The following is a 14736-nucleotide window of genomic DNA, read 5'->3' on the forward strand; positions in this document are numbered from 1 at the left end:
TGGCAATGCTGGGGCCAGATCCAGAATTATAGGGTGGAAATCTCACCTAGAGATACAGGTCTGATTCAGACCCTAAGGCACCACTCACAGCCTAATCTGGCTTATAAATACCTTGTATTAGTCACCTTGGGCTGACATAAAAAACATCATAGACTGAGTGGCTTAAACAACAGAAATTTATTTCTCACAGTTTTGGAGACTGGAAAATCCAAGATCAAGGTGTTGGTTGATTGGGTTACTGCTGAGGAACCTCTCTTCCCGGCTTGCAGACAGTGCCTTCTCGCTATGTCCTCATAGTACACACACACACACACACACACACACACACACACACACACACACACACAGAAATTATAAGGCCACTAATCCTATGGATTGGGACCTCATCCTTATGATCTTATTTAACTAAAATTAGTTCCTAAAAGCCCTATCTCGAAATACAATCACATTAGGTGTTAGGGCTTCAACTTACGAATTTTGAGGTGACACAATTCAGTTCATAGTGTACATCAAACTCAAGCATTATGGTTCAAGGAATCAAGTAACAATGGCCAGACTGTCATAATGCCTCCAAACTTATTGGGTCCAATAAGGCAAGAATAGTACTTCCTTTTCTACCTACCCTCAAGTTTCAACAATTCACCAATTCAACAAATATTTAGTACCTACTATGGCACTAGGAATACAAAATGAATAAGTGCACTTCTGGTTCAGCCTCACTAGTTATCAAGAAAAGCATTAATAATTGCAATTCCTTAATCATCAAATTAACCATCAAATTTGTGAAACAAATGGTATTCTGAACACAGTGAACCAAACACTGTTCATAAATTCCTGGTAGTTTATAAATGAACATAAACTGTCAACACTTATTTATCAATTACTATGTGAAAAGCCCATTTAAACTTTTAGTATATATGATTCATTTACAGTATGAGATATGTTTATTCCTCAGCTGAGGGAAATAAGACAGAGATGAGAGAGGACCTGTCTAAGGCTGAACAGTGTTCATCGTGCCATGTCTCAAAACTTTATGACCTTCCCCCATTGTCTGTTTATTCTCAACCCAATAGGAACAGCAACAAAAAAATTCTTAAGCTCATAAAATTTAAGTTTATAATAAAAATGAACAATTTCTCCTGCAAGCTGTGATCCTCCAATTGGCTGGGTAGGGAAGCATACACTCTGCAGACCCAATTGTACAGTCCAATCTGGCTTTATTTGTGACAAAGTGAATTCTGCATTTTAATTTCTACCTGTCTGCAAGGCATTTGGGCTAGGTCTCCTAAATCATACACTTGGCCTTCTTTCTCTTTTTCCACCCTTTCCATTGCCTCCTGTACGGTTTCTGCAGCCATGGTGGATGTTCTCTTCCATTTCTGTTCTCACCAAATGACAAGGCTCCTCTAAAAGAATATATGACCTGACATAGAGTCAAATTAATGGACGTGGTTTGGGACTGGTAAAGATTAGCAGAGTCCTATACAGTTCGAAAATCTGTCTACTTTCATTTCTTAAAATGTCCATATACTCACAATTTGACAGTAATATTCTTAGACAGGTGTTTTCATATACAGATTATCAACCATTCCTACCTTTTTTATTAAAATAAGCCTAACTGGAACCTTTGAATATAAGTAGAGATGTGAAAAAAATTTATAAAACCCAGTTTTTCCCCAAGTATTCCTTTACTCAAAATGTCCTTCTAATTTGCATTGACTTGCTTAATCTAATTAGTGACATGGCACAATGGCTTTGAATTTTGTATCATATTACCTGCTGACCCTCTATAAAATGCTTTGCATTAATGAGATGTATTGTAACTGGATTTTTCCACATTTCTTTTGACTAAGAATGATTATATATTCTTCACCCTCAGCTAGGGTTTTGTGATCCTAAATAGAATGTTATCTATTTAGGATCACAGAAGATGTGATCCTACCATTGCCCTATATACTTCCCATTAAAAATATTGATATTCTTGGCAAGGCATGTTTCAACTAAGGAATGATTTAATTAGCATCTGGAAATATTCATTTTACATATGCGTGAGGGGAAAGAAACACATTAACTGGAAAAGAAAATGCATTGTCCCCTGTAAGGATATTGATCTGACCATATGGATGGAATTTCACTACTATACTTGACTAGCAGGTATCTCTGGCTTGGCCCCCTAGGGTCAATTTTCCACTATAATTTTAAACATTTGAAAGTCATATTCATTCACTAAGTTGCAAAATTATTCTTTTCTTCCATCAACAATTGATTCTTACAATTGCTTTCCATTTTAGCACAAATAAATAATTTATTGTTAGCTTCCTTTATGAGACAGCAGGAAATATGCTTACCTCTTCAATATCGTTTTAATTTAAAAAAGGACTGGAATCCACCAAGAATATTTAGTCACATCAGGAGGGAGGGAAATTTGACTAACTTGTTATTTTCTTATGAAAGTGTTGACAAGGAGAATTTTTTAAATAGGTTCTGATCTGTGTTAAATCTCTCTCCCTAGAGAGAATGCCAATATTTGATTGAAGTGACAAGGAAAACATCCTCTACTTATACTTTCCATGCATGATTTGGGTAGAAAGGCACACAAATAAAGGAGAAACTCATATTTTGTAAACTCTAGAAATTCTATTATGATCAATTCCATAGTGTCATGTGCAAAGGGACTCTACTATGTTAATTATTGAAAGAAATAAAATCAACATCATCACTATTACTAATGATCTTTCACTCTATGCTTGTTATAGGATTCTTTTAAAGCAATGATTAAAGAATTGGGAAACCTGTTCTCTCTTTAATAACAAGGTATTTTAAAAAATTATTTATTTAATATGGACCTTGAAGATTACCTTTCTGTCCACCCATTCCATAGTTATATAGATGAGGAAACAAGATCCAGGGAGAGTATGTCACTCAGGGTTCAGTGAGAGAAACAGAACCAGTTGATTGTGACCCCGCCCCCTAAATAAAAAAGAAGATGAAGTCCTAACCCCCAGTATTTGTGAATGAGACCTTATTTGGAAGGCCTTTGTAGACGTAATTAGAAGATCTGGAGTTGAGATCATCCTGGATTATCCAGGATATATTTAGGTATATCCTAAATCCAATGGCAAATGTCCACATAAGAGACACACAGAGGAGAGACAAACAGAGAGAAGAGTAGAAGGCCATGAGAAGATGGAGGCAGCTCCAAGCCAAGGAATACCAGAAGTCATCAGAATCTAGAAAAGTCAAGGAAGGACTCTCCACTAGAGACTTTGGAGGGAGCATGGCCTTAACAAAATCCTTATTTCTGATCCCTGGCCTCCAGAATTTTGAAAGAATAAATTTCTGTCATTTTAAGCCAGTGAATTTGCAATAATTTGTTATAGCAGCCCTAGAAAATGAAAACACTGTAGACCATCAGGAAAAACAGGCTTGATCTCTTGGGCATGAGCTCAGGATGTAGTCTACAGGTTGAATTTCTTCCTCCAGGAAATCTCAATTCTGCCTTTAAGGTCTTTTAACTGACTGAATCAGGCCCAGCCAGATTATCTAGGATAAACTCCTTCACTCACAGTCAACTGATTATGAACGTTAATCATATTTACAAAATACCTTCACAGCAACTCCTAGATTAGTCTTTAACTGAATTCCTGGGAATTATAGCCCAGCCAAGTTGACACATAAAGCTGACCATCACAGAGGATATGTGACTCATTCATGTCACAAAATTAGTAACAGTATTCTAATGTTCAACCTAGCCAAATATTAAAATAGTTCTTAATTCAGCCAGCCTGCATGGACAAAAGGTAGATACCAGTTAACATTTATTTGTATGTATGGAAGATGAAGAAAATAATAAATACAGGCTCTCATCCAAGTCAACCTTATAAAACATGGCACCAAGAATAGGAGAAAGCCAAGAATTTCAGCTGTAGATGAACTGGGATGAGAAAAGTCCCCCAAGGTTCATGTTTGTATAGTAATCGATGCTGACTGTCCAGCTAACTAAAAAGCCTTCTTTTTCTTGAAGGAATTATTCATGTGTTGAAGGAAAAATGAATTGCCCTAGAAAATACAGGGACTTCTGATAGCCTGTGATGGAAAATGGAAAAAAGAAGTTTGGAGTACAAGGGCCAGAACAAAGACAGAAATGGTAAATTTGATTAAGTGGTTATTGTGTTTATACCTTGTAACTCATTGTCTATATATCATCAATAAATTATATGGTTCTTGTTAATGTGAGAGGAGTTTGGATAAATCTGAAGTTTGTATCAAGCTGGGTCCTACTTCAAAGTAAGCCCAGGACAAAAATAGAGTCTGCCACAGGAGCTCTGCTACACTGGGTTTTGACCGAGACGAACTTACCTACATGACCTAACCTTCCCCTCAGCTTGATTATACTTGAGACTGATTCTTCCTATTACTTCCTTATCTCCTTTTTCTTAGGGCATTTACTTTAGAAAACTTGCAGTTGTAAATTCTTGCTCTGGCTCCTCTCAGATGTAATTCTTCTCCTAGTCTCTTGCCAGCTTTAAACCCAGGAATGACTTTCTCAAGGACCTAGAAGCCATCCCATTGATATGTGGGAGGGTAGGATCCTAACTTTGTAAGCACCAATTAACAAAGATAGATGGCTTAATCACAACAACCAACCTCCCACCAAGCCTGCAGTACTTTTCCACTGGCTCACCCTAGTGCTTAAAAGCTCTCCCACCTTTTGTTTCAGTGGTGTTGAACTCACTCTCTCTCCCCCACTGCAGCAGTATTGAAAAGAGCCTTCCTTGCCCGTTCAACTCTGTTCAGCACATTTTTTCTTCGACAGTTTACATAAATCAGAGCTTTCCAAACATGTGCAGAGGCATGAAGGATGCTGCACATGAATCAGTGATATTATGAAATATTGATACTCTCAGCATTCAGGACAGCTAGATGAGCCAATGTACCCAGAGTCTCAGGCTAGTAACCACCAGGTACAAGGAGCCTCTTCAAGTTACCTCTATCCATTTACATCTATACCATTCTTTATGTGACCTCTTAAAAGAAAGATCATTGCCATGGATGATAGAAAACACTAAATTCCTTATTTAATATATATTTCTAAAATGTTTCCAATGCACAATTATTGCACTGAAATCTAAAGGAGTTTTGAAGAAGCAGGGGAGGAGAGGCAAAACTAAAGTGCCCATAAGGAGCTTGAAATATAATATCAAATAATAAAAATAACAAAAGGGACACTTCAAAGAACATAAGAACAAGTTACACAACAGTACATGGATCAAAAGAAAATGTATACATTGAATTGATGAATATAAAATGACATCAAGTAAAGAAAATGTAGTAATGTATGGAGGAAGTGAGGGCAAGATTTAGTAAAGGAGAAAAGTTGGGTGAGTTGTGGACTGTGCTGTTCTGGGAAAGCTTCATAAAGAATGTGAGCTCTCTAAATCTGATCCGTGCTGTGCAGTGAAAAATAAAATAAACCAACAAAACTTCATTTGTGCCTGAGGGGCAAGCAGGGCAGGCTACTGAGTGCTTTTGTGGTGATTGCGAGGAGGAGCCGTGGAGTCTTTAAAGGACTTGCTTCATCATCGGTGAAGGGCTGGTCCTACCTGCAAAAGTGTTTGTCTGGTATATGATGCTTCTTAACTTGTCCAGCCCCGAAAACCTTCCCTGAAATACTTTCTTCCTGCTCTGCTCTGTAGTCTGCAGGCTGAGCTTTTCTAAACATTTCCTATTTCTCAACTTGAAGGAAATTGGGGTTAACCTGTATTTCCAACCTTCTGACCATTGTTATCCATCTTCTGGCCTGAATTCTGAAGACACTAGTGACATTTTCTAAGTGATAAAAGAACCCTACCACTTCCACTCACCTTCTGGCCATTCATGACAATGTCAGTTCTTTTAGGGACTAAATACCTCCTCTGGACCCTTTGTTCTATAATCAAGCCAATTGTTTGAATCTGGAAGACTCACAAAAGACCACTGAAGCACTGAACCTGAGAAATATTCTGGCACAACCTGCCTATCTGGCAGCCCCTGACTCTCTTTTGTTTATTCATTCAGCAACCACATGCATTTAGCCCTTGCTGTGAGCCAGAAACAGTTCTCAGTTTGGGGTATAGTTATGAAAACATCTGCTTTTTGGAGTTGAAAATCAATTGGGGAGAACAAAAATATACATGTAAGTGCTGCAAGGAGAAGCATGGGCTGCTGTGAAAAGGAGGCGGTGGCCAAACCTGGTCTGAAGGATCAGAAAGGCTTCTCAGAAGAAGTGACATGTCAGCAGTTAAGGCTTGAAGGATGAGGAGAAATTGGCTGGGTGACTGTCTTCTTGCCCTCAGGTGTCCAGTCCCTTCATTTTCCTGGCTCCAAAGAACACCACTATTTTGTTGCCTCAGCCTAGCTTTCTTTTGCCAGGAAATACTGCAATTCCCATGGTTCCTCCAAGTCCACACCCCAAAACGAAAAAGTAAGTCCCTGGTCCACATTGTCTTGCGACCTTTGTAAAGAGGGCTCGGAGATTAACATTCTGAGCCCACCACTAACAAATTTCGTGAGCAATGGAACTCCATATTCCTCAACTATAAATGGGATAGTGCATGGCTGTCTGACAGCTTCACGGAAAAAAAAAGTGAATAAAACAGTATTGTTACAGTTGTTACATTTTTTTTAAACATCTTTATTGGAGTATAATTGCTTTACAATGGTGTGTTAGTTTCTGCTTTATAACAAAGTGAATCAGCTATACATATACATATATCCCCATATCTCCTCCCTCTTGTGTCTCCCTCCCACCCTCCCTATCTCACCCCTCTAGGTAGACACAAAGCACCGAACTAATCTCCCTGTGCTATGTGGCTGCTTCCCACTACCTATCTATTTTACATTTCGTAGTGTATATATGTCCATGCCACTCTCTCACTTCGTCCCAGCTTGCCCTTCCCCCTCCTTGTGTCCTCAAGTCCATTCTCTACATCTGCGTCTTTATTCCTGTGCTGCCCCTAGGCTCTTCATAACCTTTTTTTTTTTTTAGATTCCATATATATGTGTTAGCATATGGTATTTGTTTTTTTCTTTCTGACTTCACTCTGTATGACAGACTCTAGGTCCATCTACCTCACTACAAATAACTCAATTTCATTTCTTTTTATGGCTGAGTAATATTCCATTGTATATATTTGCCACATCTTCATTATCTAGTCATCTGTCGATGGACACTTAGGTTACTTTCATATCCTGGCTATTGTAAATAGAGCTGCAATGAACATTGTGGTACATGACTCTTTTTGACTTATGGTTTTCTCAGGGTATATACCGAGTAATGGGATTGCTGTGTCGTATGGTAGTTCTAGTTTTAGTTTTTTAAGGAACCTCCATACTGTTCTCCATAGTGGCTGTATCAATTTACATTCCCACCAACAGTGTAAGAGGGTTCCCTTTTCTCCACACCCTCTCCAGCATTTATTGTTTGTAGATTTTTTTGATGATGGCCATTCTGACTAGTGTGAGGTGATACCTCATTGTAGTTTTGAGTTGCATTTCTCTAATGATTAGTGATGTTGAGTGTCCTTTCATGTGTTTGTTGGCAATCTGTATATCTTCTTTGGAGAAATGTCTGTTTAGGTCTTCTGCCCATTTTTGGATTGGGTTGTTTGTTGTTTTGATATTGAGCTGCATGAGCTGCTTGTATATTTTGTAGATTAATCCTTTGTCAGTTCCTTTGTTTGCAAATATTTTCTCCCATTCTGAGGGTTGTTTATGGTTTCCTTTGCTGTGAAAAAGCTTTTAAGTTTCATTAGGTCCCGTTTGTTTATTTTTGGTTTTATTTCCATTTCTCTAGGAGGTGAGTCAAAAAGGATCTTGCTGTGATTTATGTCATAGAGTGTTCTGCCTATGTTTTCCTCTAAGAGTTTTATAGTGTCTGGCCTTACATTTAGGTCTTTAATCCATTTGAGTTTATTTTCGTATACAACATTAGGGAGTGTTCTAATTTCATTCTTTTAGATGTACCTGTCCATTTTTTCCAGAACACTTATTGAAGAGGCTGTCTTTTCTCCATTGTATACTATTGCCTCCTTTATCAAAGGTAAGGTGACCATATGTGCATGGGTTTATCTCTGGGCTTTCAATCCTGTTCCATTGATCTATATTTCTGTTTTTGTGCCAGTACCATACTGTCTTGATTACTGTAGCTTTGTAGTATAGTCTGAAGCCCAGGAGCTTGATTCCTCCAACTCCATTTTTCTTTCTCAAGATTGCTTTGGCTATTCAGGGTCTTTTGTGTTTCCATACAAATTGTGAAATTTTTTGTTCTAGTTCTGTGAAAAATGCCATTGGTAGTTTGATAGGGATTGCATTGACTCTGAAGATTGCTTTGGGTAGTATAGTCATTTTCACAATGTTGATTCTTCCAATCCAAGAACATGGTATATCTCTCCATCTGTTTCTATCATCTTTAATTTTTCATCAGTGTCTTATATTTTTCTGCATACAGGTCTTTTGTCTCCTTAGGTAGATTTATTCCTAGGTATTTTATTCTTTGTGTTTCAATAGTAAATGGGATTGTTTCCTTAATTTCTCTTTCAGGTTTTTCATCATTAGTGTATAGGAATGCAAGAGATTTCTGTGCATTCATTTTGTATCCTGCTACTTTACCAAATTCATTAATTAGCTCTAGTAGTTTTCTGGTAGCATCTTTAGGATTCTCTATGTGTAGTATCATGTCATCTGCAAACAGTGACAGTTTTACTTCTTCTTTTCCGATTTGGATTCCTTTTATTTCTTTTTCTTCTCTGATTGCTGTGGCTAAAACTTCCAAAACTATGTTGAATAGTAGTGGTGAGAGTGGGTAACCTTGTCTTTTTCCTGATATTAGTGGAAATGGTTTCAGTTTTTCACCACTGAGAATGATGTTGGCTATGGGTTTGTCATATATGACCTTTATTATGTTGAGGAAAGTTCCCTTTATGCCTAATTTCTGGAGGGTTTTGATCATAAATGGGTGTTGAATTTTGTCAAAAGCTTTTTCTGCATCGAGATGATCATATGGTTTTTATCCTTCAGTTTTTAATGTGGTTTATCACATTGATTGACATGCATATATTGAAGAATCCTTGCATTCCTGGGATAAACCCCAGTTGATCATGGTGTATGATACTTTTAATGTGCTGTTGGATTCTTTCTGCTAGAATTTTCTTGAGGATTTTTGCATCTATGTTCATCAGTGATACTGGCCTGAAGTTTTCATTTTTTGTGACATCTTTGTCTGCTTTTGGTATCACAGTGATGGTGGCCTCGTACAATGAGTTTGGGAGTGTTCCTCCCTCTGCTATATTTTGGAAGAGTTTGAGAAGGATAGGTGTTAGCTCTTCTCTAAATGTTTGATAGAATTCACCTGTGAAGCCATCTGGTCCTGAGCTTTTGTTCGTTGGAAGATTTTTAATCACAGTCTCAATTTCAGTGCTTGTTTTTTGTCTGTTTATATTTTCTGTTTCTTCCTGGTTCAGTCTCGGAAGGTTGTGCTTTTCTAAGAATTTGTCAATTTCTTCCAGGTTGTCCATTTTAATGGCATATAGTTGCTTGTAGTAATTTCTCATGATCCTTTGTATTTCTGCAGTGTCAATTGTTACTTCTCCTTTTTTATTTCGAATTCTGTTGATTTGAGTCTTCTCCCTTTTTTTTTTTTGATGAGTCTGGCTAATGGTTTATCAATTTTGTGTATCTTCTCAAAGAAACAGCTTTTAGTTTTATTGATCTTTGCTATCATTTCCTACATTTCTTTTTCATTTATTTCTGATCTGATCTTTATGATTTCTTTCCTTCTGCTAACCTTGGGGTGTTTTTGTTCTTCTTTCTCTGATTGCTATAGGTGTAAGGTTAGGTTGTTTATTTGAGATGTTTCTTGTTTCTTGAGGTAGGATTGTATTGCTATAAACTTCCCTCTTAGAACTGCTTTTGCTGCATTCCATAGGTTTCGGTCATCATGTTTTCATTGTCATTTGTCTCTAGGTATTTTTTGATTTTCCTCTTTGATTTTTTCAATGATCTCTTGGTTATTTAGTAGTGTATTGTTTAGCCTCCATGTGTTTGTATTTTTACAGATTTTTTCCTGTAATTGATATCTAGTCTCATAGCATTGTGGCAGGAAAAGATACTTGATACGATTTCAGTTTTCTTAAATTTACCATGGCTTGATTTGTGACCTAAGATATGTTCTATCCTGGAGATTGTTCCATGAGCAGTTGAGAAAAGAGTGTATTCTTTTTTTTTTTGGATGGAATGTCTTATAAATATCCATTAAGTCCATCTTGTTTAAGGTATCATTTAAAGCTTGTGTTTCCTTATTTTTCATTTTGGATGATCTGTCCATTGTTGAAAGTGGGGTATTAAAGTCCCCTACTATTTTTGTGTTACTGTCAATTTCCCCTTTTATGTCTGTTAGCATTTGCCTTATGAATTGAAGTGCTCCTGTTTTGGGTGCTAAATATTTACAATTGTTATATCTTCTTCTTGGAATGATCCCTTCATCATTATGTAGTGTCCTTCTTTGTCTCTTGTAATAGTCTTTATTTTAAAGTCTGTTTTGTCTGATATGAGAATTGCTACTCCAGCTTTCTTTTGATTTCCATTTGCATGGAATATCTTTTTCCATCCCCTCACTTTCAGTCTGTACGTGACCCTAGGTCTGAAGTGGGTCTCTTGTGTACAGCACATATACAGATCTTGTTTTATATCCATTCAGCCAATCTATGTATTTTGGTTGGAGCACTTATTCCATTTACATTTAAGGTAATTATCGATATGGATGTTCTTATTACCATTTTCTTAATTTTTTGGGGTTTGTTATTGTAGGTCTTTTCCTTCTCTTGTATTTCCTGCCTAGAGAAGCTTCTTTAGCATTTGTTGTAAAGCTAGTGTGGTGGTGCTGAATTCTCTTAGCTTTTGCTTGTCTATAAAGGTTTTAATTTCTCTTTTGAATCTGAGTGATATCCTTGCTGGGTAGAGTAATCTTGGTTGTAGGTTTTTCCCTTTCATCACTTTAAATATGTCCTGCCACTCCCTTCTGGCTTGCAGAGTTTCTGCTGAAAGATCAGCTGTTAACCTTATGGGGATTCCCTTGTATGTAATTTGTTGCTTTTCCCTTACTGCTTTTAATATTTTTTCTTGGTATTTAATTATTGATAGTTTGATTAATATGTTTCTTAGTGTGTTTCTCCTTGGATTTATCCTGTATGGGACTCTCTGCCCTTCCTGGACTTGATTGTTTCCTTTCCCATGTTAGGGACGTTTTCAGTTATAATCTCTTCAAATATTTTCTCTGTTCCTTTTTTTTTCCCTTGTTCTTCTGGGACCCCTATAATTTGAATGTTGATGTGTTTAATGTTGTCCCAGAGGTCTCTGAGACTGTCCTCAATTCTCTTCATTGTTTTTTCTTTATTCTGCTCTGTGGTAGTTATTTCCACTATTTTATCTTCCAGGTCACTTATCCATTCTTCTGCATCTGTTATTCTGCTATTGATCCCTTCTAGAGAATTTTTAATTTCATTTATTGTGTTGTTCATCATTGTTTGTTTGCTCTTTTGTTCTTCTAGGTCCTTGTTAAACGTTTCTTGTATTTTCTCCATTCTGTTTCCAAGATTTTGGATCATCTTTACTATCATTACTCTGACTTCTTTTTCAGGTAGACTGCCTATTTCCTCTTCATTTGTTTGGTCTGGTGGGTTTTTACCTTGCTCCTTCCTCTGCTGTTTATTTCTCTGTCTTCTCATTTTGCTTAACTTACTGTGTTTGGGGTCTCCTTTTCACAGACTGTAGGTTCGTAGCCCCTGTTGTTTTTGGTGTCTGCTCTCACTGGGTGAGGTTGGTTCAGTGGCTTGTGTAGGCTTCCTGGTGGAGGGGACTGGTGCCTGTGTTCTGGTGGGTGGGGCTGGATCTTGTCTTTCTGGTGGGCAGGTCCGTGTCTGGTGGTGTGTCTTGGCGTGTCTATGAACTTATTATGATTTTAGGCAGACTCTCTGCTAATGGGTGGGGTTGTGCTCCTGTCTTGCTAGTTCTTTGGCATGGGGCATTCAGCACTGGAGCTTGCTGACCATTGGGTAGAGCTGGGTCTTAGCGTTGAGACGGAGATCTCTGGGAGAGCTCTCGCTGATTGACATTACGTGGGGCCGGGAGGTCTCTGGTGGTCCAGTGTCCTGAACTCAGCTCTCCCACCTCAGAGGCTCAGGCCTGACAGCAGGCTGGAGCACCAAGACCCTGTCAGCCACATGGCTCAGGAGAAAAGAGAGAAAAAAAAAGAATGGAAAAAGTAAATAAATAAATAGAAATTATTAAAATTAAAAATAAGAAAAATAATAATAAAAAAATAAGAGAGCAACCAAACCTATAAACAAATCCACCAATAATAACAAACCCTAAAAACTATACTAAGATAAACATAAAAATCAGAAACAAATCTGTCACAGACAGAAAATCCGAAGTCTACAGTTGCTTCCAAATTCCACCGCCTCAATTTTGGGATGATTCGTTGTCTATTCAGGTGTTCCACAGATGCAGGGTACATCAAATTGGTTGTGGGGATTTAATCTGCTTCTCCTGAGGCTGCACAGAGAGATTTCCCTTTCTCTTCTTTGTTCGCACAGCTCCTGGGGTTCAGCTTTGGTTTTGGCCCCACCTCTGAGTGTAGGTCACCCACAGGCATCTGTTCCCACTGAGACAGGACGGGGTTGGAGCAGCAGCTGATTAGGGGGCCCTTGCTCATTCAGGCTGGGGGGAGGGAGGGGTACGGTAGTTATAATTGGAATGCAGGGTGAGCCTGTGGTGGCAAAGGCCAGCATGATGTTGCAACAGCCTGAGGCGTGCCATGTGTTCTTGTAGGGAAGTTGTCCCTGGATCATGGGACCCTGGCAGTGGCGGGCTGCATAGGCTCCCAGGGGGATATGGATAGTGACCTGTGCTTGCACACAGGATTCTTGGTGACTGCAGCAGCAGCATTAGCGTTTCATGCCTGTCTCTGGTGTCTGAGCTGATAGCCACGGCTTGCACCCATCTCTGCAGCTTGTTTAGGCAGTGCTCTGCCTTCTGTGGGCAAACAAGGAAGGAATCCCCTCTCCTTGTGCACCCTGAGACAATGGTCTCTTGCCTCTTAAGCAGGTCCAGACTCCTTCCCAGACTCCCTCCTGGCTAGCTGTGGTGCACTAGCCCCCTTCAGGCTGTGTTCACACAGCCAACCCCAGTCCTCTCCCTGGGATTTGACCTCCGAAGCCCAAGCCTCAGCCCCCAGCCCCCAGCTGCCCCGGCAGGTGAGGAGACAAGGCTCTCAGGCTGGTGAGTGCTGAGCAGCAATAATCCTCTGTGCAAGAATCTCTCTGCTTTGCCCTCTGCACCCCTGTTGCTATGCTCTCCTCCGTGGCTCTGAAGCTTCCCCCCCACCCATCCCCCGTCTCTGCCAGTGAAGGGTCTTCCTGGTGTGTGGAAACTTTTCCTCCTTCACAGCTCCCTCCCAGAGGTGTAGGTCCCATCCCTATTCTTTTTTCTCCGTTTTTTTCTTTTTTCTTTTGCCCTACCCAGGTAGGTGGGGATTTTCTTGCCTTTTGGGAAGTCCAGGATCTTCTGCCAGTGTTCAGTATGTGTTCTGTAGGAGTTGTTCCACATGTAGCTGTATTTTTGATGTATTTGTGGGGAGGAAGGTGATCTCCACGTCTTACTCCTTCACCATTTTGAAGGTCCCCCGTCTCTTTCTTAAGTTCTACTTCTTCTGATATTAATATGGCCATGTAACCTTTCTTATTCATATATTTTGCAAAATATATCTTTTCCATCCTATACTTTCAACCTATCTGCAATTATATTTAAAGTATATCTCATTCCAAAAAATAAATATATAAAGTGTATCTCATTCCAGAACTTCAATTATATGTATGTTTGGTCACTTTATATTATCCTAAGGTCACCAATTGTCTGTGCATTTAAGTTTTGTGTTATCATTCTTTATTCTTCAGATTAGATCGTTTCTATGTATCTGCCCTCAAGTTCACTGTCCCTTTCTCCTACCATCTTCAATTTGCTTTTCAGATAACCAGTTATTTTTATGGCAGATGTTGCAGTTTTGAATAGTTGAAATTCTCTTTTATACTTTTTATGGTTTTTATTTCACTCATTTAGAATAATTTATTTTAAGGTTAAACATAAATATGTTAAAATAGTTGTATTAAAGTCCTCTACTAATTCCATTATCTTAGTTTGTTGAGATTTATTTATCTTGATTTTGCTATACATTAGCTATAAAATGGACACTGACTAACCATAAATCTTTATATTTTTCTAATAAATAACTGTAATCAGTATTATTATATCTGTGTCAATTAATTATCTGTTGATTATTAATTTTTAATTACATATATCAATTATAAATGTAATCTATATGACTCATAATTTGTTTTTGCTTTCTTTCAGTGATTTCCTCACTCATATTTCCTCCTGGACTTTTTCACTGGCACAATCCACTAGGAAGGTAAAAGGTGAGAGATGTTATCCATTGTGGGTCAGCCTCTAGGATGGTGGAGAGAGGTGGAAAGTGGATCTGTTGGGCAAACAGAAGGTATTCAGTGCATTAATTACTTATTTTAATAAAATAACTCTTAGTAACAAGGGAAGTAGTTTATTCTTTAGGTCAAATGGCGCTCTGTGTAGAATCAGACTTACCCTTGCAGGTAGAGCTTCTGATTGTATTAGTTCTGTAGTGTT

This window comes from Balaenoptera physalus, assembly GCF_965194825.1.
Source record: "Balaenoptera physalus genome assembly, chromosome: 14".
Lineage (NCBI taxonomy): Eukaryota > Metazoa > Chordata > Mammalia > Artiodactyla > Balaenopteridae > Balaenoptera > Balaenoptera physalus.